This window comes from Lepisosteus oculatus, chromosome 22 (assembly GCF_040954835.1).
Source record: "Lepisosteus oculatus isolate fLepOcu1 chromosome 22, fLepOcu1.hap2, whole genome shotgun sequence".
Classification (NCBI taxonomy): Eukaryota; Metazoa; Chordata; class Actinopteri; order Semionotiformes; family Lepisosteidae; genus Lepisosteus; species Lepisosteus oculatus.
The window spans coordinates 2,682,577-2,708,422 of NC_090717.1; the positions used below are offsets into that span (position 1 = coordinate 2,682,577).

The 25,846-nt window shown below is 40.2% G+C and overlaps 1 long non-coding RNA gene across 1 annotated transcript in view; it reads right to left on the bottom strand.

Annotated features, from left to right (window-relative positions):
• Nucleotides 1–8,003: 8,003 nt before the first annotated feature.
• LOC107079697 (uncharacterized) overlaps nucleotides 8,004–25,846 on the bottom strand; it is a 39,188-nt gene continuing 21,345 nt past the window's right edge. Inside the window, exon 3 of the long non-coding RNA XR_011182997.1 lies at nucleotides 8,004–9,087. This is a non-coding gene — a long non-coding RNA (uncharacterized lncRNA). The remainder of the gene's footprint in view (nucleotides 9,088–25,846) is intronic.

Here is a 25,846-nt window from a genome sequence, read left to right on the forward strand (position 1 = left end):
ACCAAAGGCAAGGTTTTCCAGCCAACACCACAGCTGACAGCCCTAAATTCTTAGAAGGTATTCAAGTCTTTTGTGTTTTAGACAAAAAAAAATACGGAACATTCTATACAAAGAAGATTGTATAAAGTTAAGACATACACAATCAAAATTGAGCTATTAACTCAAGTACTTTATCATTAATAAAAGAGGAATGTTTTATTGCTTTTGTCTTGTTTTTGTTAATTAATGTGGCAGCAACAGGCCCGTGCTGATGTTTGTTGGTATAAAGCTGATTTAGGCTTGACATGTAATCATGCATGTTCTGCAGCAAGAAAACTTTACATTTTACTCTGGCACTTTTCTGCATTCTTCTAATGGTTGCAGGGTTCACTGTTGGGTAACCCATCAGAGTTCCACTGTGCTATACACACAGTCCAGGCCATTGGCCAGATTTGTAATATTGGCCTGTACAGAAACAGTGGTAAATGGTAGCCTTGGCATGTGGTGTATAATGTTTAGTAATGAACGAAACCTCACATTCCTGGTGCTCTATCTCTGCCATCATTTTGACTTTCACGATGACAGTTGCTTAATAGAAGCAACACTGTTGTTACAGTGACTGCATGATTGGCAGACACAGAACATTAGAAATCTAGACCGGGGGAGCCCAGCTCTACTCCTCAAGAGTTCAGAAGGATTTTAAAATCTCCAGCTTCTTGAGAATAAGGAAATGCTTCAGCCTGTCCAATTAAGGAAATAATGAGTTCAGTTAGGTAATTAAGTGCTCAGGTGTAAGGAAAACCACAAACTTTCTTGCCCTCCAGGACTGGAAATCTGCCCCCCTGATCTAAAACCATATGCTCACAGGGGACTTAGTCCTAAAGAGCTCACATATAATCTTTACAGTGAGCTAATAGGAGAATACTTTCCATATCAGAGAAGTAAAATGACTCAGATATATAGGCACTGCAGTACTAATTTTAGAGGAACTCATCTGCAGAATTTGAACGTCAAATGAATTACATACTTTATAATGTGTTCATATAATTACACTGAAGCTGGGGGCAGGCTCTGGAGTTACATAAACACCATTTTACAAACTAAAACATTAATTTTAAAAGGGTAGACTCTTTAGCGTTTCAATAAGTAGAAAAGTACTTTTTTTGCTCAGAACCCTCCTCTTACTCAGTTTGTATATTTGGATAAATATTCAAAGTTCTTTACCTTATAATTAGGCACAGTTGTTAATGGGGTTTAGGAGAATTTTCGTGTCATGTCATACTGCAATTAGGGATTATTGTCTTGCATAAATTTGGAGGTGACTCCGTAGGGAGGAAGGGGAATAACAGAGGCTTTGAAAGGCAGCCAATGTGTGTCAGTCTTTTGGGTTGTGGTTAAAAACCAGAACAGCAGGACTTGTTCAGGCCAAATTAAAGCCACCATGGTCACGTTCTATATAAATGACTCCACGAAACATAGTTTTACAGAAATTACAGTTTGCACAACTGAAAGAGACGAATATAAAGGTAATAAATCCATTCTGTAGATGTAGAAAAATAACTACTCACACATTCATACATATAAATAGGAGCCTGTATATTCTCTAAGTATATATTATATATGTATGAAATATATATCCCACTCAGACACACTGGGAAGCTGGTTTCTCAGAGCAAACACACCAATACTGTATATACACAGAACACAGGCCAACCCTTCTTCCAGCAATTTAAGCTAACTGAACCATGAGCACGACAGCCTGATTTACAAGCAGTCCTTTTAATTGTGAAAACCTGAAAGATTCATTGGGAATTAGCAAGCCATCTTCTCAGTGATGGAGGAAAGATCTGCCACAGCCAGGCCATAAATCAGACAGCTCCCTCCAACACACACTCACACAGCAGGCCGCCATTCCCTGTCCCATTGATCTCAGATTTATCACAACCTGCTCTGACAGCTGGCACAACCCTGTTGCACAGTGAAACACTGCCATTTAGCAACAAGTATGTTACAGAGAAGCACCGCTGCACATAAATTAAAACAAGTTTCAGCTTCCATAAATATCAGGCCGAAAGAATACTGTACTCAGGAATACATCACATTCAACAGGAGCTCCTTATCAAAGATGAATATTCTGCGCCTTGCAAAGAAATTCTTTAAAATGCTTCTTATCAGCTTCTTGAAAATGTAAGTTACAAATTGTGCATAACAGCCCAGCAGTTCATGCCACTGAGTATTATGTACACCATCGCTGTGTAAATGTACTTATAAGATCTGGTAATAAATTTCCCAGCCAAAACAGCAACTGGTTTCCACAGTTTCATGCACGTAAGATCACAGCATGAAGTGAGATTATTGACAAGAACAATGTCTTTAATGAGGTCATTGCACCACGGGATTATGGGGATCAGGCGTTCGAGACCTTCTGTTGTGTCAGGAGCCAAGACTTTAGTCAATGACGAATTAGATGGCCAGCACTACATGGATGATAACTTTACAAAAGACAATAAATATATCCAACCTCTATATTTCTTAATTAAATTGTTTCTTGTGGAATTTACAGGTGCCAAAGTAGAATATATGTATCAGTTCACAAAACAGAAGCTAATTAAGTTTCTTGAGTAAATATGAAAGTAAGACCAACTCATCTGTTTCCTAGTTAATGCTGTAAATAGACCATATTTTAATAATACAATTTTATTTGTTAGTGCTCTTCAAGCAACATAAAGCTCAGTATAACAGCCCATTCAATACACAACAGAAACATCTGTTGAAAGTGAAAGAAAGTCAGTATAGCATATTGACCTAGTGAAACATACAGTAGAACAAACATAAATGTTAAGCCTTTGAGAGAGTTTTGCAAGTATAAACAGTTGTAGTCTCTAATAGATCTGGACAGTGAGTTCTACAGTGGAACCTGGACTTCAGCAGAGTAAGAAGGCTCTAATCAGCAGATATCGGGAGCTCGACTGTATACAGTACGTGCAGTAAGCCATCAAGACAAGCTTGAGTTATACCATTCAGTGCTTTATAAAATGAGCAAAGAATCTTAAAGTCCAGTGTAGAGGGAGCCACTGCAATTAGCAGAGTGCTTTTAGCCATCACACAAGAGTGTGAACATGTGAAGAGTCTATATTTTAAGCTATCCTATTAGACAACTGTTCTCAATACTACACGGCTTGCAATGCACCTGCTTTTACTGAGTCATAAATAGTAACTTTCGTAACTTCTAAAATAATTAACAAACTTCAGAACAAATCTAAAAGCTAATCGACGATGAATGATCGACGTGAAGAAAGTCTATAAAAATCTAAATGTACAAACGATAATGTTGCACACATCCGGAACAAGAGGTCACTCTTCAAATACCACAAACTGAGAAGACAAGTCCTTTTGTCTTTTATTAAATTCTGCATCTTGCCTACTAGATAGGTGTGTCTGTATGCATGCTCTCTCTCCGGTTCCTTCAGCTTCATTCTCACATGTCATTGATTTGAATAGTTCACAGGCTGCCGTGTTTGTTTTTCAGATGGGAGAGCCTCTTGCCCCAGCTGTGCAGATCTGAGCCGTCGTGCACACGTCGGATCCATTTCATAAAGGAGGGAAGGTCCGCCCAGTAATCTCCACATGCGCGGAGATCTGTGCAGCTGCCTGGCCCGCCGCTGTGTGCGCGGAATTCTTGTGTGCACAGCTGGCACAGGCAGCACACCTGCAGACTCTGTGGTCCCCCATCGCTATAGCCATCCTGAAGCTGAGGCCTTATTGAGGCTGGACCTGAGTGCTTTTCAAAGGGTTTTCATTTTCAAAATATTTATTTGAGCGCTGGAGTCCAGAGCGCTGTCTATTCATGGTCAGAGGGCCAGATTATCAGGACGTTTAAGATCCTGCACGCGTAGGCCTTGTTTATTTAATAGACTCATCAATCAAAAGGCGCCCCTCACCTCTCATCCTTTCATTCGCGCTTCTAAGAGGTACCTGGCTCACAGGTGGAGCAAACGCAGCAATAAAAACTTCCCCCGTCACGACATGCTCAAGAGGTGGGTTTCCCACACAAGCTTCCTTTTTCTTAACTCTTTCCCAAAGGATGCTACCTGTAAAGGGGCTCTTCGTGAAATCTGTTAGCTCAGATCTGGCAGCGTTATTAGAATATCACACTCAAGTCTAAAAAGGTGCCAAGAATCTTCAAATTAAAAGCTCTGAAAGATTTCAAAGGGCAGCAAAACATGTTAAAACTAAGACCCCGACAAGTACTGATTACGTGTTCAGCTTAGCCACCCTCAGGAGATAAAAAAACCTTGTGCTATTTTTACCAGTGTCTTCTATCCTCATACAGGAAACTATCAATGGGTTTGGAAGGAGAAGAGTCATTTGCACAGGCATGCAATCAGATTCTCAGCCCTTGTGAAGCGCGTTTGTTGTTTATAACAGTTTCCATTTCTTTCTGAGGCCCAGTGGGCAAATGTCATGATGCAGGAACGCAGGTACTGGCTTAGACAGACACCACTGTTCTGGCACTGATCTGAGTGTGACAAGTATTGTGACTTGATTGACTGGCTGCTGGGGGACCCAGGAGAAGCTCAGCAAATCTGAAAAGAGGACAAGACTGAAGAGTCATGGTTTGCAGACTGCTGTCACTGTATGCAAGTGTAGAAAAAGAAATAGTGTCAAATCTCTTTACATATTACAAGTTCACCACAAATCTCTTAAATCTCACCCCTTCTAAAATATTGTTTATTATTACACAGAATGGGTCCAGTAGTTATGGATTTATGAACACAAAAAGATCATAAACAGTTACAAAATGTTACGTGACAGTTTTAAGTGATCAAAAACTGCTCATGACCACTTGAATAAGAGTTCATGAATCAAATTATGACACAATCATGAATGGTGAAGAAAGCGTGATCACAAGACTGTGCTCACCAGAGAACCAAAACAGCACAAGATGCTCATTTTTAACTTCAGTAGTGCACAGAAATTTTTGTTTAATGCCCATGCATAGTGAACATGCAATACAGATCAGATGTTTGCTATTACTGCCAATGATCAGACCGTGTGAACAGCTGAACAGTGTTACTGATCTGTTCGAAAGCTGCATTTCAGGTCAGGTTTTATAGCGAACAGCTGATCAGTGTTACACGACAGCGCAGAGGCATTAAGCGCTGATTTTCATTTCTGCAAAAGCATAACTCTGAATTAACAAATTAATGTCTTTCAGTTTAGGAGAAGTTTTAAAATCCCACTCCCTCTCAGTGTCCTGCTGAACATGAAGTGACATTGTCCCCTAAATCATGAACCTTTAGAAAACTTCAAATACAAACATCACAGAGTGTATTGTTCTGTTTTTCAATTTGCCGTAAATAAAAATGCATAAGGATATTGTCAAGATTGTCCTGTGACCAACAAGCCTCTATGTTAAGTTAAAATGAAAAACACAAGTGCTCGTTAACCAAGAAAAATTCAGTTTCAAAGCAGTGAAACAAGATTTATAACCTAAAGCCCTCTTTTTCCATTTGCAGCGAATATATTTAGACTTCCATAAGTTCTTTCCATTTTGTCACTCTATCAGAGTTTCTTGAATAAAGTTTCCTTTAAAGTTTAAATAAATAATCTTTTCGGTCATTATAAACCATCTAAGTCATGTCGTCCAACCATGGGCTGCTACGCTTTGTGATTTCTGTATGAGAAATTAATTTTGTAATCAGCAAAAGCAGGGGAACGTTTATTATACAGCAGTCTGACTTTGTGAGCTTGAGCTGTTTTTATTTCGAAAAAAGAAATGGGTGGAATAAAAGGACTCCGGGTCACTGCAATCACACAGTGGTTCAGTCAGCAGCCCCTCTGTGAACACTGCAAAAGGCCAATGAGAAGATTGCTACCTTCTTGCACACACTCAGTTTTCACACTGTGTCTCTTGTCCTTTGTTCTAATGCTGGTATAGTGAAAAACAAAGGTCTTCAGCCTATTGTTGAATGTACTATAGCTACACGTGCGTTTCAAATCGTGACTCTGCTCATCGAAACATACACTCTACATTTGCATCTCACATCCCTTAAGGCCACAACAAAACCAATATTGCTACTGCAGAACAAACCCAAACAAACAAGACCTTTGCTACTGTGCATGTGGTTACATTTCTGAAAAGATGGTAAATTACATCAAAATCCGGAGAGCTAAAATGCATATTTAGTTCTCATTTTTTGTCATGCAGTGCAAACTCTGGCATCCACTAACTGCTCCCTAGAAACCAGTGCTTCAACAGCGTGAGACTGCCGTTTTGCTTGACATCAATTTGGAATTAAGTGACAAACACCTGAAAAAAATGAATGCTCACATCACTGTTCCTTAAAGTGAAGGGGTCGCCTCTCACAAATCGCCTTTTGCTTCTAAATACTACATATTCGTCACAGTCTTCATTTCCCAGCTGCACTGGGAAGGTCAGGGCTGGGCGAGTGGAGAACGAAGATAGAAGGCTGAAGCCACAGGAACTTTATTACAGGAGTTAGGCAGCAGTCCAAAAATGAAATGATCATGAATTATTTGTAAGATAATGAAAGTTATGAATTATTCATGGCTCTGAAGCCACACAGCCGGTCTGTGATCCTAAGGATAACACTACCTTTTTGGTTGGCTAAGCCGCTCAGCTTAGAACAAGAGACAGAGAAAGCAGATGGGGGTGGAGAGAGAGGGGTCTTATGTTTCTCTCGGTGTCCTGACTAAGATTAGTAGCTGGGCCAGGCTGAAGCCTAATTGCTCGGCTCAGATTTTGGGTGGGCTGAATTAAACTCTCCCAGAGGTCTCATTACAGGTAAAGGGCAGACAGGCCTGGAGCCACTGGCCATGCCTCTGCTCCCTCAGAGAGAATGTTTCCCCTTTAACAAGCAAGCACAATATTCCATTCTCAGGGCATTCCGCCTCAGCCTGTGTGTTCAGTGTACGCATTCCGGTACACAGGATTATTATTGCAGGGAATATATAGGGCCATTTATTTGACCAGATTTGAATGACATTGGTTCTGGTTGAGCGAGCGTCGCACAAACTCCCCAGCCAGGGGGCCAGTGAAAACAGAAGCAGTGAATAAATCAGCAGGAGAGGGGCTTCGTTTTGGCCAGATTGTTGTTCTTTCTTTAATGCAGTACCCGACTTTCACGGAGGGGCTTCTGGAAAAATAAATTGATTTCTAATCCTGATAAGCCCGTATATGCCTGAGGTGTCACTACATCCTGCATGGTTCAGGCTGGACAGTGACTGCAGGCTGCTACCCCCATGGTAGAGGTTATGTCCAAGCCTTGGTGTTCTCAAGGATCCTATAAGAATAATGCTACTCTGTAACACGTTCCAGTGAAGCCTTCATTCCACTAGGTTTTTCATCGAATTTAAGTCAAAGGTGCGCAAATTAAAGACTGAGGTCAAGTTTTTCCAAGGACAGAATGTCAACAAACTGAATCTGGAAACCGTTTCCTTAAAATGCTGGGACCAAAAGTCCATGGCTTAATTGGCACTTCATTAAAGAAGTAAGAAGAAGTAAAAATGCCAGTGTTTAGGTTAATAAACCATTCACAGCATTCTGTTCATCATCTGAGGGAGAACATCTTACGAGCCACGTTCATGGTTAACATCCAAACATGATTAGACCATCAAGTGCCATGATCCATGATAACAGCCTTAAGAATTGAGTGGCAGTGTATCAGACCTTCAGCAAATATATAGATTAATAATTTACTAATATTGAACAGTAACAGCAGATGTTACTCTGTTCTCAATTTTATAGTCTTGCAGTATGGATAAGGACATTTTGAATACACAATAATCATTTCCATTATATATTTATGAAAACATTTGTAATGAAAATGCTGGTGATATATAAACACAAGGCACATTTTATGGCAAAAAGAAAAAGGTTAAACATTCAACTCTGAGGTTTTAGGTGGTCAATAACTTGTTTTGAAATAACAGCATCACAGGTATATTATAAATAATTAATTAATTTTCAATACAAAGGATCTCAAAGTCAAAAACTCCATACACTGCGGCAGTGCAGTACCTACCTGGGTAACACACAGCTGTCATTATACACAGGCAGCTCCGCTGTACAACAGTTCAAATAGAGAAATTAGCAAATGCCTCACCGACTGAATGAAGAAGAAACCTTTCTTTAGGAAGTCCAGGTTGTACAAACCCAAAGTGAAATAAACCAGGACAGCAGTATTAACACAAACGTACTCTTATGAAGAGTGCTATGGGATTTGTAATGACCAGATAGTAGGGAACTCAGTTTGACATCTCATTTGAAGGACGTCACTTCCTAAACCACAGAGCCCCTAATCACCATATCAGGGTATTCCATCCCGCCATTTTTTAACTGCTTTGTCCACTTCAGGGTCACAGAGGAGTCTGTCCAGGCAAGCAACAGGCTCAAGGCAGGGTACCCCATGGATGGGACACCAATCCATCGCAGGGCACACACAGACACAAACACACACACACTCACGCCAGGGCCAATGTTCCCAGAAGCCAATTAGCCTACAAGTTTATCTTTGGACTGGGAGAGAAAACCAGTGCTATCAGGGAATTATTTTTTGGATATTCTGGTCCAGAGGGAAGAGCACCACCAGCTGGTCCACCAGCACCACTGACAGCGGCATCCTAGTTTTCCTGAAGCAGAGAAGAAATGCATTACCCAAACAGACCGGCCGAAAATGCAGCCATAGAGGGAAAACATCATTCAAAACGCACTCTGGCAGTTACCCAGACCCATTGGTGGCTGCAGCAGACAAACTGTGCTGTGACAGAACTGGTAGCCTGCTGTTCCCAGAGAGGACAGAGGGGGTTGGGAGGGGAAACTCACAGGGTAACTGATCCCTACGGAGAAGTGTCAGCATCCATAGGAGCTAGCCCTCGCCACCCCCAGGGAACTGGGAATGCGAACCCCGAACCCAGGCAGATGTCAGTCAGCAGCTGGGGTCCGAGGTGGGGACTGACATCTCCCTCACGCTGTTTTCCAGAGACAGGCCCTTCCTGTCAACAGCTTGTTTCTTGTTTCTCCACCAAGTCCAGAAACCGTCAGCTCGCTACGTTCCTCCCTCCTGGGAAAGCCCAGGTCTGCATCTGTAGGAGAAATCAAAGGTCCTGTACACAAGCTCCAGGGGGGTCTCCCAGCATTCCTAACACTCCTGCCTGCTCTGCAAGGACCTGGGGGTAGAGAGTTCTTGCCAAAATGTGCCTCTTAGGAAAGTTTGAAAAACAAAACGCTGTTTCCATTTCTTGCAAAAATAGTGAATGGGCCAAAAACAATAAAACTCCTTTTTGGAACAATTACTACAGGGCTTACTTTTTTATGACACTCTTGTCATAAAAATAACTTGAGGGCTACATCTCTCTGTTGGTATGCCACTGTCAAGGAGTAGTAGAGACACAGGTGGATTAGTGAAATGATCCAATTACGCAAATTATAATTAAGCTACTCACTAATAATGAACCAAAACTGAATTAGTTGCAAGATATTAAAGTTGTGTAGCTATTAAGCTAACAGAAATGGCAAAAACAATGCTGCTGTAAATAACACAGAAATTGTGACATATTTACACAAAGGGATATGTGCTTTATCTATGTTAATTGCTTGGTCCCGTCTGTCAACAGATAATATATCACAACAAGAAAAGATATAACCTCAAGGTCTAACTACATGGTAAAGCTCCTGGAAAGTAGGAAATATTCTGATGTTTCAGAAGAGGCCAGTCCTGTGCCTTTTTTTCCCCCATTCATACTCATTTGAAATGCATAAATTTTCAGAGATATTTGCCTATCCCACCCCCACCCCCCCTACACACACAGACACACAATCAAAACTAATGAAATTCTAATTAAAACTAAAAATTCTGTACAGGCTCTTTCTGTGCATAAACAAAAATCTTCAAAGGAATGGGAAGTCATGTCTGCAGTCAAAACAGTGAACGGTTACAGTTACAAGGCATTTTCTTTCTCCTGGTGGCGAGGGAGGGCTCAAGGCCGACTCTTCCAGCCCCAAACAAATGAGACAAGCACATCAGCATTGACGTTTACCCGAAAACAACACTATTCATAGCCAGCCCGCACTCCCCGCCCCTCGACTTCTCAAGCCATGCAGGCTGTAATTAGCGCACCTTGGCTCTGACAGCTGAGTGCATCTGCGGTGCTCTGCTACAGTCGTGTCTCTAAAAAGATGCGTATCCATTGGCAGGATCTCTAGAGGGGAAGAGGGCACGATACTACTGTTCTCTTTCCAGTGCACCTGGGCCAGGGAAAATGACAGAGAACCCCCAATAGACACGGGAACTCAGCACACAATATGCCTGCACTGTCCGTTCAACTCACCAGCTCACTGTTACTCACAGCATTTCATAGACATTTCACTGCCAGCAACTACTGCTGCACGCTGTATTGATGGGCATTTAAGAAATAAACTTTGATTGATTGATATAGATTTCTACTCACAAAGCCCTCTAAAGGGATGTAGTTCTGGTTAGCATTCCGGCATTTATGTACTTGACATGAATATATAATAGCTGAAAATCGGAAATGCAAACTCGATATTCTCATTAAGTTTCCTAATGATTAAACTGAAGAGAAATCTCCCGAAGCTCTGAATCCCAAGTTCTACGCAGACCACCTGAACAACAGGTAAGAAAGAAGAGTCTCTCTGTCACCTGGAAATGAGACTGAACGTGTTTCTTTTCTCTTTCCTTCCAGGCAGGCCAACAGGAGACAAAGAAGAAACCTGATTTGTGCACTTTAAGCAGCAACAACATTCTTCCCCACATCTTCGTGTTTGTCTTCTTCTCTCACTCAATCCCATTTTCTATGAGTTGCTGTCCTTGATGTTGGCTTAGGTGCACACGAATTAAAGGGTTTAAACAGAGATTTTAGATGGAGGCCCGGAGTCACATACCAGCAACCAGACCCTTGTTTGTTCGTTAAATCCCAATGTAAACTACTTGCCAGCTTCCCAGCAGACTTCAAGTGAATCTATGTGAGCCTGGTCAATGCAGTGTGGCTGCCTTCTAGCTCATCTGATTCACCTTGATGCATTCACACTGTAGGGGGTTATTGATGTCAAAAACCAGGGGAGAGGATAATCTCAAAAATCAATATTTTTCCAGCCTAAAGACGCTCTGGAAAACACATCTTAGCTGAACTTACCTAAAAAAAAACTAGAAAACTGCTAGCCAGCACAATGCAACAGAGTATGGGGCATTCCAAGTGGGACAAACATCCTTTCACAGGATCCAGCGTCATGACAGGTCCTTCACATCGACTTGCTCAGTTCCATTACCAGCTGGGCTTCTTATTGCTGCAGACCTTGGTCCACCCTGCCAATCATAAACTGGACTCCCATCCGTTAGGGTGCAAAAAAAACCCTGACAGACAGAAATCTGGTATTATGATTTGACATTTCAAATCGGTTAAAACTCAAGATTGATTCTAGGGTTGTTTATGATTGTCTCTACTTCAAACTAAACATTATTGCTTTTGTAAATTCCCCTAACACCCTCTAATGACAGAAAGGAGGAGGTTGTTGTTTTTTTAAGAAAAGGGGCTTGTCTGAGCTGGGCCCAGTGAACAGAGCCCTGTGAGAATCTAATTGTTGTTCCTTAAATAGGATGTGGTGGGTTAATGGCCAAGAGAAAAATGGTTTAAAATGGACTCATCTACTTCACACCATGGACATCCTTACCAAGCTTCATAGTTACACTTGGGACATGACTGAACAACTGGCACCACCTTGTTCTTTTGTGAATAAGTGGGAAACGCTGAGTGATTCTTTCTCATTACTCAATATCGTTTCACCTCTATACAAGTAGGTATATATTGAGGTAAATAAAGCAGTTTGTCTCAGTTTGTCCCCCACATGGGGAGAAGCTGGGCACAGGACAAATTGCCTTCTTGACAGGACCAGGACTGATGAATTCCATGGTCCAGGCTTTTTGGGTCTGGTCTCACTGTTGGCTGGCTTCTCTCCTGTCAGGCAACCACAAAAACCAGGCGGTCCAAAACTCATCAACAAAAGCAGAGATGTTGAAAAATATGTATGCTGCATGTTCGTCACTGAGTGTGCCGATGTCTGACTGAAGTGCCCTAGAAAAAAATACTTGTGGGCCATCACACTATGATCTGCCTCTCAAATAGTTTTACACCGTTCTGAAAGATAAAAAAAGCAAAAGTTCTACAAACTCCGTGTTCATGAGGAAGAGAGGAGAGGCCAGCTCCAACTGGAATTTCACTCATCCTGAACTTCTGCTGTCTAAGCACTACCTAATTTGCATCAGTAAACAGCCCAACTGGACTGATCAAAGTCGCATGGCAAGGAGGTGAGAGAGAGGAATTCCGCGTTGTGTAGGTGTGTCGGCACAGCTCTCAGTGTGTGTGTGCGCTTCCTTGAGATTGCCACCCAGGGAGATGTCAGGCAAATATTTTTAAGCAGTTAAAGAGGAAACGGGTGCAGAAAGTCATCACCAGCCAGGGCTCTGTATACCACCGATAATGATCCTATAATGATGGAGACACCTGATATCACATTAGAACATGGATTCCCTTGGATGTCACAGGCATGGCAAGACAAGGTAAACACAGCCTTGAACTGAAGAGCTCAGAGCAAACAGCTGAAAGTGTATTTGAGAGCATGTGTGTTTTATGTCTGCTTTATATACAAAGAGACAGAAGGTGTGGGGAGAGGACTCAGTTACAGCCTGCTTTAGTGCAAACAGGCATGAACAATCTCACAGCTAGGTCTCCGATGCCAATATGATCCCAGTCCACATGCTCAGAAATGAACCAAATGAAACAATATTTTTGAAAGCCAGCAGGGCTATAATGTATGTAAATAAATGTTTGGTCTTACCACTGCCACAGAGGCACTCCCATATTGTGACAGGATTTTCCATCCATTTTCTAAACATTTTATGCAATTCAGGGTACAGGGCAGCTGAAGCCTATCCAGGCCAGCAACGGGGCTCAAGATGGGGTACACCCTGGATTGGATGCCAGTCCATCGCAGAAGTGGAGATGATGATTTACTGAAAATCCATATTTTTGTTAGCCCATCCTCAGGCTCTTAAACATAAACAGAGCGGTAGCAATTTCAGATTTAGATTTTTTTTTTTTATTCGTCAGAGGTGGAACTTTTAAATACCTACACCTCACCCCTTCCCAGTCACTAACAATCAGTCCACCTTTTTTTCCTTCCCAAGACTTGCACCAAGCAGCAGCACAACTCATCCCAACGGCTCGGTCTTATTGCTGGAAGGAAATATTCCGTTGTTAGGAAAATGTGGAAGAATAACACTGTAGATGACTGACAGCGCCGTCAGGGATGGGCTGTGCTGATCAGTGTCCCCCTCCCCCTCTGGCTCCGGCTCCCACCAAGATCGGTGCGCTTACAAAGCTTCTCCACATAGAGGAGCTACAGCTTCTTCTAAACCCTACAGCCCGCGCTCTCGGCGCGCACACTGTCCGTCAGTCACCCGTGCCGAGGCGCTCGCTCCTGCTGGTCTGCTCGACTCTACCCCACTTGCAATGTTTAAGAACAGGGCGCTGTTTCCTACGACGTGTTTTTAAAACAAAAATCCCACCAAATCTGCATACAGAGCTTTTGCACACACAAAAAAAAAAACAATGAGAAGAAACACACCCTTTTCATTTAAAATAATGGCATATATGCATTTAATGAATTACTAATATTTTTAGACAAACGTCATTATTCTCTCGTGTCAATATCGTGGCTGTGTGTATTATTGTAATGATTTCATGGAAGTTACAGAGCTTTTAATGAAGTGAACTGTTCTGGCTTCCCAGACACCAGCTTCTCCCCCTTCCCCTTCCATTAAAAAAAACAATCGATTAATCTCAAACATCATAGCAAATACAAAGACTAGACATTTTAATGAGAACCTCCAAACCAGCATTCCGTCTTCTTCTGCTGCTGAGACTTAGTTTGGGGGATTACTCCGAGCTTCCGTGTCATAATTTCATCTGCCTCTTTTTTTTTTCCAAGAAAGTAATGAAAGTATTAACCGATTTATTTGACTTTTCAATGTTTTGTGTGTCACCCATGTTTCTCTTTCTTTGCTTCATACAAAGATCTGTACCGAAATGATCGCTAGAAAATGCCTAATTCAAGCACAAAAGCGTTCAATTGTCCCCCTTGTAAAGGCGTTTGTAATCGGACGTTTGCACCACTCTGCATCCCAGCACTGCGCTGTACTTGGCTTGGTATCGTTTTAGGTCTCAGTGTTTTCCTTTAGAATTTGTATTAGTTGTTAGTTGTATTAGTTGTTGTATTAGTTCTGTGCGACAATTATTATTATTAATAATAATACACATTACATATTACATGGTTTTCCTTGCTTCATTTTATTCGGCAAGTGAAAAGCAAGTTGTCTTCTAAATATATATTTTTAAATTGATTTAAATCTTCGTGCTTTTTATTTTTGTCACAGCTGATATCAAAGCGCATTTATATAATAAATCACGCCGTGGCCTTTCCTAGTAGCTCTGCCCAGAACTTTTACGACGCCAATTTGTTACTCGCGGTGCTCTCCTACTTTTTCATATTCTGTACAATTATGTTATGAATCTCTGACGGACAAAAAGGCAGCACTTCAGTCATAAAAGCAAATGATCTGGGAAAGATGTACTGCCTGTTGATACTTGCTACAGATAAATTATTAGTGTCTCTTTGTGCCAGATCTGACAAATATGACACATTGCCTTTAAAAACACAGTTAAGATAAATGAGCTGGAACATTTTTACCAAACTCTTTTTTTACTGAATACAATACATTTCAGTATATTTTAAGCCACGTGGGTGGTTATTAAAGCGTGTTTGATCACGGACAGTATCACAAATAAGGTATTTTTTTATCATCAATGTATTTTACCAAAACCAACTGCCTGGCTGTCGTTGTAAAATTAAACTTCTTGCGAGCAATGAAAGTGTAATATGAGCCTTCATCTAACACCGCATGTCGATAGTTTGAGAAAGATACCAGAGCAAACACAGCACTTCACATCAAAACACGTGGACGCGTTCAATTTTCAAAATAGACGTTCGGCGTTTAGCTTGATTCGATTGGGTGCTAGCTGTTTAATGGACAAAGATTCGTAATGAGCAGTTTTCTGAAAGAGCCTAGTGAATCAGAGGGTGTTCCATAGTGCGGTCAGGTGAGAAAGTTCCTCCTGTTTTCTGAGCAAAGTGCCCATTTCTAGAGGGTTTCTGGGAACGACCTGCCCAGCTCTGCTGTTGAAGCCGATTCCTTGGGATCGTGCAAATAACTGCATGAAATCCCGTGATCAATTAGGTAGTTACTACATCCAAGCAAGCAAGATGGGATATTTTCACCTTTCTTGTTCTGGTGCCCATAACATTCTTGTGGTCCTCATTTAGATTTTAAATGGCGGAACCAGGCGCTTCCCTGAGTGAACTCGCATGCATTTTTTGCATTACATTTGCATGACATTTTTCTTGTCGATGTCATGTCAGATGTTTTCTTCGGGATTTTCGGTTCTTGTTTCTTTATTAGATTATTCTTATTTTGATCTGAAACCCTTACTATTCCTTACTGTCAAGAACAGCAATAGACGACGCAAATTAATCATGCAAATCTGGAAATGACTGCCCGAATAACATTGATGCTCACTGTTTCTGGAGGAAAGTACTGTCTTTTCCACAGTTTTAGAACAGTATTATACGGGCATTTTGCACAGCTTGCCTAAGGGGAAAGTCTTCTTCACCCATTGAGGGTTTTAGCGTGCATATAAATATGTTATAACATGTTACAGATAAGAGGGTGGGAAACGAAACACAGACTTCAATATACTAATAAAGTATTGCTCAAAGCTTATAAATTAACCATGTTATTAGAGTCATTCATCTTTTTTAAATCACAATAATTTATATTGGTTGCTTAGGATACTGGTTTCAAAGTGTCACTGTTTGATTGCTTTGTTTTACAAAGAATCCTTTCCCTGCAACATGAAGAGCTGCACACATCATATATATATATAGATATCATCTCTTTTTAACCACACCTGCATTAGTGCCTATGTATAGAGCACACAACTTTCCATTATCTTACAAGACAGGTTTTAAGAGCAGTTGACAAGAGGACACAAGCACAGCAATCAGGCTTCAGAGAAGAGCTGTCAAGAGCAGATCAAATCTGCACCCACAGTGGCTGCCACTGCTGTTGACCGCCGAAGAAACTGAGACAGTGGAATAGTTTGAATATCTAAGTGTGACACTGATAGTCAGCTCTGATACAGGAGGAGCTCAACACTCCCATTAAGAAAACAAATACTGTACAGAGATTGCCCCAGAGCCAAAGGACACTACTCTTCACATACAGTGGGCACAGAGACATTGAACAATAGACACTTCACAGAGAGGCTGGTAAACCTTCTTTATATCTACATATTATTTCCTATTTCCTACTGTATGAGAGGTAGTAGTTGAATATAATTTTAATTGGAATACACCATTTTTTTCTCCTCGATTACAGATATGGGGAAGATAAAGTTTTATCCAACTTGGAAAAAAATCTGAGTGCATATTTCCTGTATGCATTTGTGTTTTTGTAGAACATAAAAAGTCACAAATGAGAAAAGGTAGTTAGGGCCAATCTAATAAAGTTTTAGTTTTACTTGGTTCATTTTGCATTTCTCCTTCAAACAATCTGTTAAACCCTCAGATATGGTGTCAGAAATGATTCACTTTGTAATAAAAAATGAGAAGTTTGGTGAAAACTATAGGGTATATAGGCATTAGAACTGCAAACATGTAATGATCAAATCCATGGCACAAACTGAAGAAAAGCTCGGGCTGCAGATCTGACACTTCCACTTAGTTTTTATTGTGAGACAATGAAATCAAGTAAACCTTTCCTGTGAGTAAATATAAATTAATTTCAAGTCTATAACAAGAAACTCATACTGCTTCTGTTTTTACCACCACAGTACCTGCCAATTTAGATTTAGATGGGCAATTTAGAGAGCTGTTAAGGTTTATATTAGATTCAATTTATTTTTATATAGCGCCTTTCAAAACAAGGTTGCCCCAGGGCACTTAAAGCTGTTTGACAATATTTCATGGCAATACAGAAAGAGAAAAAGGCAGAAGACAAGGAGGAGAGGAACCAAAAACTCCTCTGTAAGGAGAAAACAAACCTCCAGGGGTCCAAGGTCAACTGGCTGCCCAACCCCTTTGAGCATGCTAACATTAGACAATAAAAAGTACTTAATGTGGAGTATTAAGTCTTCCCTCATGTCCTTTTGTGTGCCAGTACTCCATGCATATCTCTGCAGACCAGCAAATCCTCCTAGAGTTTATAAAGTTATTTTTCTTAATGCGAGGAGAGTAAGATATTTCCATTAATGTACAATAATAATTAATTCATTTTCATTCCAAAGGACCCCAGAAAGCTTGACGTACAGTAGATGAGATGTCCCACACGTTCACTACTGAAGTATAGAACCCCCCTGGGTGACGTGCAGCAGACACTCTTTGCCAGCAAACCCCACTATACCACCGATTAGCAGGACATTAGAGAGACAAACTCCTTTGCCTGCCAGCTGAATGAAGGGGGATTTTTAGGGGGCCCAGGTCATGCAAGCCCATAGTGGAATTTAACCAGGACACTGGGGTTAACAAACTTACTCAAGTGCCATGAGATCTTAAATGACCAAGAAGTCAGGACCTCACTTGATCTGGGTAATGTATCATTTTTCTGTCCATTTAAAGCTTTGGGTAAAATGTTTTCTACATTCATGACTTTTTGCTAATGGATGCACAAGGAAGTGTTGGACATTAGTGAAACAATAATACTGTTTTTAGGAGGTAGTCAAAGGACCTGGGTTATGCACCGTAATAACCCTCTAATCCCCAGTCTTCAGCAGGGGAGGTTTGAATGTATCCCTGTGTCAGAGGTGAGAGAGTGTCAAATTTGCCCCAAGTGAACAGAAGTCAACATCACCTAAGCTACGCGTCATATAATCTACGCACTGGGCCGTCAGTCAGTTGAACTCCAGGGCTAAATGGCCATTTGTGACCATCCTGGACCAAAGCTTGTTTGCAGTACGAGACAGGAACGTTTATGGCAGTGTGCTAACCTGCCTCCAGTCAGCTAAATGGTCCCCCATTTTTCACTGCCACTAAGCTCTGAAGGAACACCACAAAACAATCACGGAAACAAAGCAAACAAACTGAAATAATCAAGGTATGGAAGCATTGTCACCATGTCACTGGATCCTGTATCACTTCATGGATAACCCCAGTCATCGACTGACAGACATCGTGAAATCTGATCTTTGACCTGAATCAAAGTGTAAGACAGTAAGAGCAACAGATCTTTTCATCAAAAGAGATATAAATCAGCTCGTGGTCCTGGAAGACTGTCCCCGGGCATGTCCGAATAACTTTTTAAATTTAAATAATTTTTTATTACCGAGAAAAACTTAAAAATGCGTGGTTTTGCTCTGCGGCATGTCAGTCAGTCTCTGGACTTCAGCCAGCTTCAGGGGGGGAAAGAGAGAATTCCACAGCCTCATATTGGTCCCATTCTGTGCATTGTTTCCAGTACCATGTGACTTCCTGATCCTCATCGGAATTGCAGGGAAGAGGAGAAGAGGAAAATGCAATATTTCCCTTCCTTTTGCAATCCATAGGCCAAAACAAAAAGCCATATTGTAGCTAATTTTCCTGTCTCTTCTACAAGACTGTTCCAATGGGACGGGTGGAGGTGACATTCCTCTGTATAGGATATCTGTGCCTCAGATCCCTCAAGATACTGTCTTGGAGCCGAGTGGGGCTCAACCAACCTACAAGTTATCAATTTCCTGCACTCAGCATGTGGACACTGAGTCTGCTGTCCCATTACAGAGTAAACTAAGGAACACTCTAGTATTGCATGTCTAGGGGATTGTGGAAGTCATCTAGTTACCTACACTGGAGAAGGCCAGTCCCCTAGAAAACCCCCTGGAATAAAGAAAGGAGAAACTTTCCACAGGAGGAGAAAAACATTAGAAAAAAGCATTTAAATACCTAGATAACTCTAAAAAAATCCAAATGCAGAGGATTTAAACTAAGGGTAGAGTGTAAAATGGTAATACTTTACTTGAGTAAAGCTAAAAAACACTACCATAAATGCCTCATAAACACTACCCAACAAAATGCATAAAAACCATATACTGTAGCACAATATAATTTAACATACTTCTCTCTACCTGTAGTGCTGCTCTGAAAGTATGTCTTATGAAGCCTCACAAACACTTAAAAGCCTGTAGTGTCATTTCCCCAGATTATTGTTATTGTTATATTGTGTTGTGTGGAGTTCATGAGCAACCTTCATGCTATGATGGGATTTGTTTTTTTCTTCATTCAAGGAAAGCTATGTATAAACCAGCACTTACTGTCACACCAAGAATACAATAAGAGGTTTTCCCCTTGGCACAAGTGTGCTGCCCAGCCACATGTGGCTTCAGGTTCATAAATCAGCAGGAATATTCAGAATGGGGAAAAACACACAAGCCGCAGTAGCTGTAAAAAGGGAGCTGGAGATGAGCAGTTTGTGTCAGTGGCTTCGGCCAGAAACAACATGAGGACTTCTCATTCTGAAACACATGCAGGGGGCAAGGGAGGGGGCTGGGGAGGGGCTCCTTCCACATTAAAGCCTTTCTGCGCTCATAGCCGCGCTCAAGAAGAACGAAAGTAGTGAAAGATTTATAGCAGGAGAAGGCCTCACCCTCCCATGTAATAGAGGGCTTCAGATGCATTAGAATACAAAGGCTGGAGGTCTGCTTCAATAGGGAAAAGCCTTAATTAATTTGGGAGATCGCTAGGCCCCAAGTCCACATCATCAGCTCTTTGTAGCTGGAATGTGAGCTATTTCCCAGCAGCCCAATGAGCAGGAGGAAGAGCCAAGGTGATGATGTCTGAGTAGCTTCTGCTCAGATAGGAAAAGGGATACTTTTCTAAAGCTAAAAGCTTCCCATTTTTACAAACAAAAGGGAGTAAGAACAGGATAGGTTTTTAAAAAAGGCCTGCTCTCAAGACTCTATGGCATTAGAGACTTCATAGATCGCATGAGGCCTCCTGAATTCACTTAATGAATCTTGTTTATTTGCACTCAGATTTAAGCAAGGTTAGGCACTCAATCTGAGGCACTCACCTGAGACCACCGATTATCATATGTTAAATGGCGAGGAGTCATACAAATGTCATAAGACCAGACGAATATATTCAGAAACCATACTTTAAGTTGCAATTTCCAGCACGTCTGCTGCATCCAGGAACACGCAGCTAAAATGATCACTGAGATGCATATTAGATGACCGGCAAAGAAAATGACAATGCTTAATTCACTCATTGAGGAAGTATATGCCACCTCAACATGATGGCAACTGAGGATTATTTTAAAAAATCCAACACAGTTGGAAAGAAAAAAGAAACTGGTTGGTTATTACCACACTCTTGTTCCAAGAGCCGTTCCCATTGATGATTTTTTCCCCAATCAAAAAGAGTTACACAACACACCATAGCACTCCTTTAAATGAGTAATGCTGTTTAACCACCACCTATTTCTCTGCTTATTAAAAGGCTTTGTTTTCAAAGTGGAGGGCATTCGTTAAGACCTTGCCTCGAAATCATCAAATACAAATTCAGAATTCGGTCTCCTAGCTATATAATGATTTGTGGAGTGAGGATCACACTTTAGAATCCTCTCACTGGGAAATACAGTGAGTAGATACATGCTAAACTGTCATTTTAATTTAAAAAACCTCTACAGGTTTCTATATTGCTGCAGTCGGATACTGATATTTTAAATACAGAAGTCCATGGTTGCACTGCAGAATGAAGTGCAGAATGATCCTCACTTTGATTCATGAATTGTTCAGCATAACAGAAATGTATGCATATATTGAGCACTCAGTCCATTTTCTTGGTCATTGGCTATTTAGTGGAAATTGTATCTGTTGCACAAGCAGATCATTTAATAATTCATCCAATAAGAACAATATGCATTCAATTGTTCAGCATTTTAGAACATGAAAAAGCTGATGATGAGAACAGAGCATCTGGAATGAACATTGTTCTAACTTGGCACACAGAATAGAATTCCAAGTTCAAACAACCTTTAAGTTATCAAGAACAGAAAAATTCTTTATTCATAGCATATTACTCAATGTTCAGCTTCACTGCCACTGTTATAAAATGTTGCATTTTTCAGCCACTCCCACCATATTAACTCACTTTGAAGACAAACAGTTCCAGTTGGATCATTTTCACCAAATGGAGCAATGTAAAATTAAATAAGGTATTCAAAAATAATAAACAACAAAAACAAAACAAAAACGGAGTTCTATTATTGAAAGTCATATCACTAGGCTTGATTTTAGCCAGCGCTCACGTGTTTTTAAAACCTACCCAGTCAGATCAGATCAGACTGCTGTTTTTCCAAACCTATCACCAAGAGGTGTGGAAACTGCATTGCCGTTCCACTGTTTATAACAGGAATTCACAACACGCTTCACAGTCACATCAACAGTGTCCTAAGGGCATGTTTCTCAATCCCCAGTCCACAGACCAGCAGCGGTCCCTGACCAGTGCTCCTTATAAACTTCACTAACATTTCCAACTGGACCTTATTCTTGCTATGGGCTGCTTTCCAGTCTAGGTAGTCCTTAGAGGTGAAGGACCTTAGATATCTGGTCCTGTGTACAAAAAGGTTGAAAGGACAATGCCTGAGGGGGTTATAGTATACAATACATAGTGCAATGACCTACATGAAGTGTACCTTATGGGGTATAAGACAATATAATCCACTACCTTCAGCAAGAACTGTACTTGATGCATTAGAGTCTTGCTGCTTCTCAAAGATCAGTGAAGGATTTCCCAAAGTGCATCTACTGCCAAACTAGGTTAATCTAGAATTCTATCAAATGAGCCAAAAAGCATCCCTTCATTTGATGTTTCTGGATATTTTTTCCTCGCCAGGCAAGGGCAGTTACCTTGTGCATGACCCGAGATGCTAATGGAATGAAAACAGGAGAACATAATTGTAGCCTCCAAAGTTTTCCCATTCCTCCATCCAGGAGGCTTCTGAGGAAGCTGCTTCTTCCTGGAAAGGTTGGGACAACATGGAGCTCACTGCAGAAGCACCGAGCACAACTATATACCCTTTATGGGACATTTCCCATATAACTTTCTTGAAACAGTTTCTTATGACAAGCCATTTCTATATCATTTTAAGTGATATGTTTTAAGTCCTCAATGTTTTTCAGTCATTATTAATTTTCCCTCAATTCGGAATTCAGCAGATGGTTGTAGACCTGTTTTGTAATTTACCCTTTTGGCCCTACAAACCCAGCATCACAAAGTAGAATCAAGCAAACACATGACCCCCTTCTAAAGAGGGTGGGAAGGATCGGATCACTGCTCTTTGAATCCTTCTGGAATTCTCAGCCAGCTTCCTGGACTTCACTCCAACTGCTTCAGTCTAACTTGGTTTAAATCTCTCTTCGGTTGCCAGAGAGCGGTTTTCTTTCTTAAAGCAATACCGTTTCTTAAAAACCCTTGTCAGTTTCTTGTCTCAAATGCTAACAGGCCCTGCTGGCAGGCTGTGGGCTAACTCTCAATGGTATTGTCACCCAATGCTTTATCCTTTAATCAGTACCAGGAATGTAGTTTGATAACTGACACTTTACATTTTAATGTGATTAATTTACAATATAAAACTCTATAACCCCCATATTACTGCTAAAATACATTTTTTTACATGCACTCATGCTTGTGTATATAATTATAGAGGTGCATGTTCTCTGAAGAGAGCAAATATGCTGACACATATTTTCTTTGGCATATAGCATGTATCAAATAGAACTATTATAGTTAAAATACAATTGGATAAATTATTATAGAACGTTTTATTAATAGACTACACAAGCAATTACTGTAAAATAAAATATTGTAATATAAAGACAGAGGATCCACAAATAATACATTTATAAACTAAAAAAAGTCAAATATGCTATTCGTGGTAGAAGACAACTGTCCTCAAATTTCCATTCCAAAGGTTTCCTCACAGAAGTTTACAAAAGTATGTACTCTATAGTGCATTAGATAATGGTATAAATGTTATTACATATTTTCTTGAGTGTTTAACATAGTTAAACAAAGTTTAACATACAATGAAAAGAAGAAGAAGAAGAAGAAGAAGAATTTCAAGTGATACGTTTTCTTATTTCGATTTTTTAGATCAGTTTTAAGATGAAATATTGAACACTGAATTCTAGCAAGAAAGATATTTTTTAAGAATACAAAACAAAAGGACAATGTCATCATATGCCTTTTTCTATCAGCCAAGACACACAATTTTAACGCTCGTTGGCTCCCTAGAACTGTTATTTTTCCAGCAAGAATGCACACGTACAGTACATCGTCTCTCTTTCAACGAAAACTGAGTGTCCACTCCGCCGCCGAGGATCAAAGATCATTGCTGTCCAGCGAGCCGCACAGGTTTTGAAAATGGGGGCCGTATAACCACAATAAAACAAAAATAAGTACAAATTCTACACTCTAACCTTCTTTTTTGTTGTCTTCGCTTTACATAAAAGTACAGGGCTGTGAACTGCGTGAATCTGGCAAGAGTTTTCTGTTGGATCAAATTAATAATGTGCACTGGCTTCTAGAATATTCTTATCTTTGGTGCACTGAAGGGCTCTAACAGACGTACTGTAGCAGTAAGTGGAGGAAGATAAAAGGAAAAGGCAAAAACGTACGACAGTAATGAAGAATTTGCAAACTAATGGAAATATCGTTTTTATTATTGTTTGGTAACACACACATGTAATAAAATGTCTGCATTTGCCGCCGCTGCCATTCTGATAAGGCATAATAATTGAACTTGATCAGACGTGGGAAGGTGTTCTGCAGTACACAGTACTGAGATATTATTATTTCTAAATTTTGTAGTAGTAACTTTATTAGGCTACATTTATCTTGGAATCCAGCGCGCATGTAGAACTGCGCTCCAGTGTACTGTGGCTTGGCTGAAAGTGTCTCATGCTTGTGCGTGATAAGTGAGACATGTTTTGTGTTTTGGACCGAAGTTCTTTTGGTGACACGTGTGGACTCAGATTTAATGCCAGAAAGCATTCTTTTGTGTTTTCCGCTACTATTGTGTTTTTGTGAACATGTCCAAACTGACAAAATGACCAACAATAAAATTTGAACATTACAGTATGACAGGAAAACTAGGTTTTTCAAGCCAAAAAGGAAGTGTGTTTACTCTAAAGTTCCCCAACTCCATCCTTTTTCATGTTTTCTGTTATTGTCAATGATTTCAATGGCTCCCTTGCAAACTAAACACGTAACGATATTGGATATTCTGAATAGTCTATTCAAACTTCACAGGTTCAGAAGTGCAAAATTAAATATATGTTTGTATTTGAAAACCAAACAACAGAGATTCGTATGCTGGCTTTTTCTCAAATAACACATTTTGAAAGGCTTAGCCCCGAGCTGAACTTGATTAATGAGAACTTTACAAAAATATGCATAGTGTATTCTAAATCGATTGATATCTTATCAGTTAAGTGCAAAACCGTATTGACCACTTCTCCCGATTGCTTAAATGCTTAAATTGTCGTTAATTTACACAGAATCAGAATTACCCAGGACTAAAACGGTAAATGTCCCATCATTGTCTTCAGAGTTTATTAGCTTTAGGATTAGCAACCCACAACTACAGTCATATTCCACTGCTGTATCCGTAATCGAATTTAGACTTTTAATTCGTAGACCTCTGCAAAACCGTTCAGACTGCGCCATTATTTTAAACCGAACCTGATAATTACTCCCTCCAGCTGTATCTTCAGAAAGAGCTTTTCAATACACCTGCTAAACTGTTATGTGTCACAAAGATTTAAAAGGGATGTGAGGTTTATCATGCTTGTTTAATTTTCTGATCGGTTATATCGGAAAAATGACTTTTTATTTAGTTATTATATTTTTACGGCGACTTGGGTTTCCAGATGGATAAAACACTAGGAATCTCTATTAGCCACGAAATACTAATGAAATTCATTGTGACGCGCTTTTGTCCTTACTGTTTAAAACCTACTGCTGTTAAATGTGGAGCTAGCCAGGAAATAGATCTAATCATGCGAAAATACGAAGCAGATCTGACTATTTTCTTCCACTAAAATTATTTACAAATTACACGTATTTTAGTGACATTCCGTTATACGGGAAATAATTCATACATACAGTAATAGGGTTAACAGGGACATTTATCAGCTGTTGAGTGTCTAGATTAGCTAGGAAACACTGAGAAAGTAAGTGTGGGTGAATGTTTCTTGCTTTTTAATTATTTAAGAAATATGGGCTCTGCAAATATTTATTGTACATTTTGATCAAATTTCCGCTTATGGACTATTGAAGAGATGCTTTTAAAACTGTTTTACTGCATGCAACTACGTAACTCCATCTATGTCAAAATATATCACTGTTATTAAATCGTTCTAAATCTAATTTAGAAATCTTACTCTCAAAAATTATATTTCACCGTGCCAATTTTTTCATCGTTTCGAACAAATTCAAATGAAATGTATAATTAACTACGATAATAAATATTGTCAATGTTGTTATTCGGCACTCATTATTGAGGATTCGTGTAAGAAATCGATGCATTATTGTCTAAATTTAGACAATTTGCCAGAATCTCCGGGAAAATACGGCAAAACATTCAGAAGAGCATCTCTCGGGCTGGTGCCGTTGCAAGGATATCAGAGGCTTTTGTAACTTCAGGATCATTTGAATTAACAGCGAATGAAAATC